Source organism: Amia ocellicauda, unplaced genomic scaffold (genome assembly GCF_036373705.1).
Source record: "Amia ocellicauda isolate fAmiCal2 unplaced genomic scaffold, fAmiCal2.hap1 HAP1_SCAFFOLD_159, whole genome shotgun sequence".
In the NCBI taxonomy this organism is placed as follows: domain Eukaryota; kingdom Metazoa; phylum Chordata; class Actinopteri; order Amiiformes; family Amiidae; genus Amia; species Amia ocellicauda.
In genome coordinates this window covers 83,799-89,188 of record NW_027102722.1, presented here as the reverse complement: position 1 = coordinate 89,188, position 5,390 = coordinate 83,799, and the positions used below count along the sequence as shown (strand labels likewise).

The 5,390-nt window shown below is 43.2% G+C and overlaps 4 non-coding genes across 4 annotated transcripts; all 4 read left to right on the top strand.

The window, feature by feature from the left end:
• Window positions 1-468: 468 nt before the first annotated feature.
• trnay-gua (transfer RNA tyrosine (anticodon GUA)) lies at window positions 469-557 on the top strand. The gene is given in 2 exon segments: window positions 469-505; window positions 522-557. It is a non-coding gene; the product is annotated as a tRNA-Tyr (tRNA).
• Window positions 558-792: 235 nt separating this feature from the next.
• Window positions 793-865, top strand: trnak-uuu (transfer RNA lysine (anticodon UUU)). Its single transcript has one exon. It is a non-coding gene; the product is annotated as a tRNA-Lys (tRNA).
• A 3,264-nt stretch (window positions 866-4,129) lies between these two features.
• On the top strand, window positions 4,130-4,218 carry trnay-gua (transfer RNA tyrosine (anticodon GUA)). Its single transcript is given in 2 exon segments — window positions 4,130-4,166; window positions 4,183-4,218. It is a non-coding gene; the product is annotated as a tRNA-Tyr (tRNA).
• A 226-nt stretch (window positions 4,219-4,444) lies between these two features.
• Window positions 4,445-4,517, top strand: trnak-uuu (transfer RNA lysine (anticodon UUU)). Its single transcript has one exon. It is a non-coding gene; the product is annotated as a tRNA-Lys (tRNA).
• The last annotated feature ends 873 nt before the right edge of the window (window positions 4,518-5,390 follow it).

Here is a 5,390-nt window from a genome sequence, read left to right as displayed (position 1 = left end):
TCTTTGTTTTTGAATAAATTTAACAATTTATATCTTTGGAATTGGTGTCTGTGTCCAATTATTACAGAAATTGAGTTCTACAAGATTCCAGGATTCGTGATAAGGTGATACTATAAATTCACTTCTTAAATTGAAATTTATAAGTGTACCTTACGATACAACTGATAGCACTGCAACTCAGTGTAGGTGTGCGTTCAGTCCGGCAAACACAACATTTCAGTTATGAAACGCTTTCTACAGGTGATGTATAAATGTAATATTTTCACACATTTGAATAAGTTTGATTTGATACAAGATTTATGAAGTTGACCAAACAAAATGACATAATATTTTTCAGGGGATAAAAATCTCACGACACAATTGGGTAGTCCTCACGGCACACGGGTTGAAAACCACTGAGCCAAGCCACGGTGCTTCTTGGCTTTGCACGGCCACTGAGACTGCCAGGGGAAGACGGTGAGAAGCTTCCCTTCGATAGCTCAGTTGGTAGAGCGGAGGACTGTAGGTTTCAGACAGCGGGCATCCTTAGGTCGCTGGTTCAATTCCGGCTCGAAGGAAGGCGTGATTATGGTTTGACATCGGTTTTGGACGAGCTCCCAAATGTCAAGCCATTGGAATTGCATGAGGACAAGGAGAAAACATCGGAAATTCGGATTTGCTGTGGAGAACTCGCATTGCCCAAACATCTCATATGCATGTGACCCTTTTCACCCTGAGCCCTGTTTTTTAAACCGGCCAGAAAGCGGTCTGGAACAATCATGAAGCCAACACATTGTGAAGCACTTCACTGAAGCCCGGGTAGCTCAGCCGGTAGAGCATCAGACTTTTAATCTGAGGGTCCAGGGTTTGAGTCCCTGTTCGGGCGCCTTGTTGACCGAGAGCCATGATGGTGAAAAGCCTGGATGGCCTTCCAGGTGACAATGAAATATGCAGTTGTGTCTAGGCAAGGTGTCTAGTCCTCTTTGCTTCTTTCGGCAAATATCCAGCCTGGGCAAGTGTTGTCTTCCAGAGGCAAGTCAAGCCAGGAACTCTGAGAGATGTTTTTGCCGTTGACGACGTGTCACTTTAGAACAGCACAACATGCATCTCTACTTGACTTGGCACAATCTGTGAGGGTTGGGCCAACACAACGTGTCCACACATTTGCAGGCGTCTTGAAATACTTGGAATGACCTGTGGCCCCATGCCATGCAGAAGTCCACAGCTATGCGTGTCAGCATGCTCTGCTCCTCATCCCCAATGTGCCACTTGTAAGAACTTTGTAAAAAGCGACAGAGAACATGATCAGCAAAGAAACACAATTCTCCTGAGAACGACAATCATCGTGCCGATCGTAATCTCAGTGCATACCTGGATGCCCAACAAGCCAAGCCAGTGGTTCCCAAGCGTTGTAATGCCACGGCACACTTTGCTGAGACCAAAAACCTTCGCGGCGCACCAACATGAAAAAAAAAAAAAAGGATTTACTAGGTATTGTCTCACCTGAATGGCAACAGGCTGCTAAAACTATTATCACACGCACATTGCATGTTAAAGTATGTCAGTAAGGGAGTAATTAAAAGGGCAAATGTGTGAAGTGCAAGGAGTGGCCCTTAGTGGTTAGGTAAAAAAGTACACAGACAAACTAAATAATCCCTTGATACAAATCATTTATTTAGTGCAGACAGACCAAGACCAGCCACAATAAACTATTCGCAGTACATATAAATTCACAGCAAAATAGGTTCAGTTCACAATATCCTATAACAAGCTGCACAAAGGCAGCGCTAGCAGTGGAAAGAACGAAGAACTGCAGGAGAAACGCCGGGGCTATTTAGAGCCCGATTATTCAACACAGAGGGGGAAAACCAAGGCCAAATGAGACTTAGAGGAACAGGAGACATCCAACAACAGTATAAAGATGAAAAGGAATTCACCACATGTCCCTTTAATCAATTGCCTTGCAGTTCCACTGTGTAGCGTTATGTTGGGTGTATTTTGATAAGAGCATTTGGGCTCTGAGCTGAAGCACTGATCTAAAGAAGACCTCTCCACCCCCAAAGTTATCAGATTTCCTTTGCTCATCAGCTTGGAACTGGTTTGCATCAAAGTGACAGTTTTGGGGAGGATGGCACCGAGAAGAGGCCAAATAGGTTGAATCCTGCTATGAGATGTCTGGAGAAAGGGGCCTGTAGGTGATAAAAACTCTTTGAAGTGGACGAGAGCCGAAATCCCGACATAGAGCTACGAACCCGGGCCAACCGGCATTTCCAAAAGATGGCATGGATTGACATCAGTCATAAATCAAGCCCCCCTCCATTAGGACACTGGGGGCTGAAACCGAAATCCAATCTCAAGAACTCAAGAACCAATCACCTATTGATCTGACAGACTATAAGGAACAGTGCACAGTCTCTCTCTCTCTCTCTCTCTCTCTCTATCTCTCTCTCTCTCTTTCTCTCTCACCTGAACCAGTAACTCGCTGCCACAGCTCAACCTGTAGCTCTGTTGCCCGAACCGGAACCAGAAACCAACCAAGTCTTTGCCGGCAACAGAAGAGTTAAACTGGGAGAAGGAGATTGAGCCGTACGAAGAATTCTTTTAAAGGACTTTATTAAATAAAGAACTTTACAGACTGTGCATGCCCGCCTGTGCCCACCTGATCAGTGGAGTTTTACAGCTGGACAATTGAGTAAGTCGAATGTATATGAAAGTGTTCAGTCATTTAAATAGCTATTTGAGTCTTAAGAAACTTGACCCTTGGAACGAACAGGGCCCTGCTTTCCTCAAAGACTTTGTCTTCAAGTAACTACGGTGGAACCCTGCTTACAAAGAAGATTTTGTGCACAACCTTGGAGCCTTCAAACCAGTGGAAAATCTGTTAGGAAAAGACTCTAATTTCGCGAAACCCCAACTTCCAGGTGCTTCGACTGAGTGGAAGTTCTTGGACAAAGCCGAACCGCACTGCCTTTGTTCCAAACCACACGGACCATGTGCCGTGTGCTGTGATCTGAGCCCGAAGACAGAGAGGCCTCTCTGCGACGAAGTTCAGATAAGTTTAACAGTTTGGAGTTCATGATTCATGACATTTGAGAAATCAATTAGAAATGTTATTCTGTGATTCAAAACTCTAGAATGTGTAATATCATTTAGTTTTCTTAAATATAAATGTGTGTTGCATTAAACTGTTTTGTTGATAATTTTAGAAATAAAATCTGTCAACCCCGAGAAATATCTTCTCATTCCTGTTTAACTGTTTAGTCTGAAATTGACACAAGTCAATAGACGTTAGATTATTGGTGGCCCTGCCTATCCTTGATCATTGAATAATAATCAGTTAAGGGAAATTGTGGTAACAAGTAACGATAGGATCTTTCTCGGCACCTAAACGTAAATGAGACTGATATATATATAACGAGAAGTTACCTGACATAAATACTAACCTGCGTAGTTATTTAATGTCTGACTAACAATACTAACGAGAGACTCACCTTCGTCTTACTAACCGGTATTGTAGTTAATGTGTTTATAACCTTTTTTGTTAAACGATTTGTGTGCTATCATATGCGATCCCATGGTCTTTGATTTGGTCACGGAAGTGATTTGTCTTTGATTTGTTGATCTAGAGTTGAATTTTAATTAGCTTTTCCCTTTTGTATAATTAGTGTAGTGCTACATTTAGTCTTTGTTTTTGAATAAATTTAACAATTTATATCTTTGGAATTGGTGTCTGTGTCCAATTATTACAGAAATTGAGTTCTACAAGATTCCAGGATTCGTGATAAGGTGATACTATAAATTCACTTCTTAAATTGAAATTTATAAGTGTACCTTACGATACAACTGATAGCACTGCAACTCAGTGTAGGTGTGCGTTCAGTCCGGCAAACACAACAATTCAGTTATGAAACGCTTTCTACAGGTGATGTATAAATGTAATATTTTCACACATTTGAATAAGTTTGATTTGATACAAGATTTATGAAGTTGACCAAACAAAATGACATAATATTTTTCAGGGGATAAAAATCTCACGACACAATTGGGTAGTCCTCACGGCACACGGGTTGAAAACCACTGAGCCAAGCCACGGTGCTTCTTGGCTTTGCACGGCCACTGAGACTGCCAGGGGAAGACGGTGAGAAGCTTCCCTTCGATAGCTCAGTTGGTAGAGCGGAGGACTGTAGGTTTCAGGCAGCGGGCATCCTTAGGTCGCTGGTTCAATTCCGGCTCGAAGGAAGGCGTGATTATGGTTTGACATCGGTTTTGGACGAGCTCCCAAATGTCAAGCCATTGGAATTGCATGAGGACAAGGAGAAAACACCGGAAATTCGGATTTGCTGTGGAGAACTCGCATTGCCCAAACATCTCATATGCATGTGACCCTGAGCCCAGTTTTCTAAACCGGCCAGAAAGCGGTCTGGAACAATCATGAAGCCAACACATTGTGAAGCACTTCACTGAAGCCCGGGTAGCTCAGCCGGTAGAGCATCAGACTTTTAATCTGAGGGTCCAGGGTTCGAGTCCCTGTTCGGGCGCCTTGTTGACCGAGAGCCATGATGGTGAAAAGCCTGGATGGCCTTCCAGGTGACAATGAAATATGCAGTTGCGTCTAGGCAAGGTGTCTAGTCCTCTTTGCTTCTTTCGGCAAATATCCAGCCTGGGCAAGTGTTGTCTTCCAGAGGCAAGTCAAGCCAGGAACTCTGAGAGATGTTTTTGCCGTTGACGACGTGTCACTTTAGAACAGCACAACATGCATCTCTACTTGACTTGGCACAATCTGTGAGGGTTGGGCCAACACAACGTGTCCACACATTTGCAGGCGTCTTGAAATACTTGGAATGACCTGTGGCCCCATGCCATGCAGAAGTCCACAGCTATGCCTCATCCCCAATGTGCCACTTGTAAGAACTTTGTAAAAAGCGACAGAGAACATGATCAGCAAAGAAACACAATTCTCCTGAGAACGACAATCATCGTGCCGATCGTAATCTCAGTGCATACCTGGATGCCCAACAAGCCAAGCCAGTGGTTCCCAAGCGTTGTAATGCCACGGCACACTTTGCTGAGACCAAAAACCTTCGCGGCGCACCAACATGAAAAAAAAAAAAAAGGATTTACTAGGTATTGTCTCACCTGAATGGCAACAGGCTGCTAAAACTATTATCACACGCACATTGCATGTTAAAGTATGTCAGTAAGGGAGTAATTAAAAGGGCAAATGTGTGAAGTGCAAGGAGTGGCCCTTAGTGGTTAGGTAAAAAAGTACACAGACAAACTAAATAATCCCTTGATACAAATCATTTATTTAGTGCAGACAGACCAAGACCAGCCACAATAAACTATTCGCAGTAAATATAAATTCACAGCAAAATAGGTTCAGTTCACAATATCCTATAACAAGCTGCACA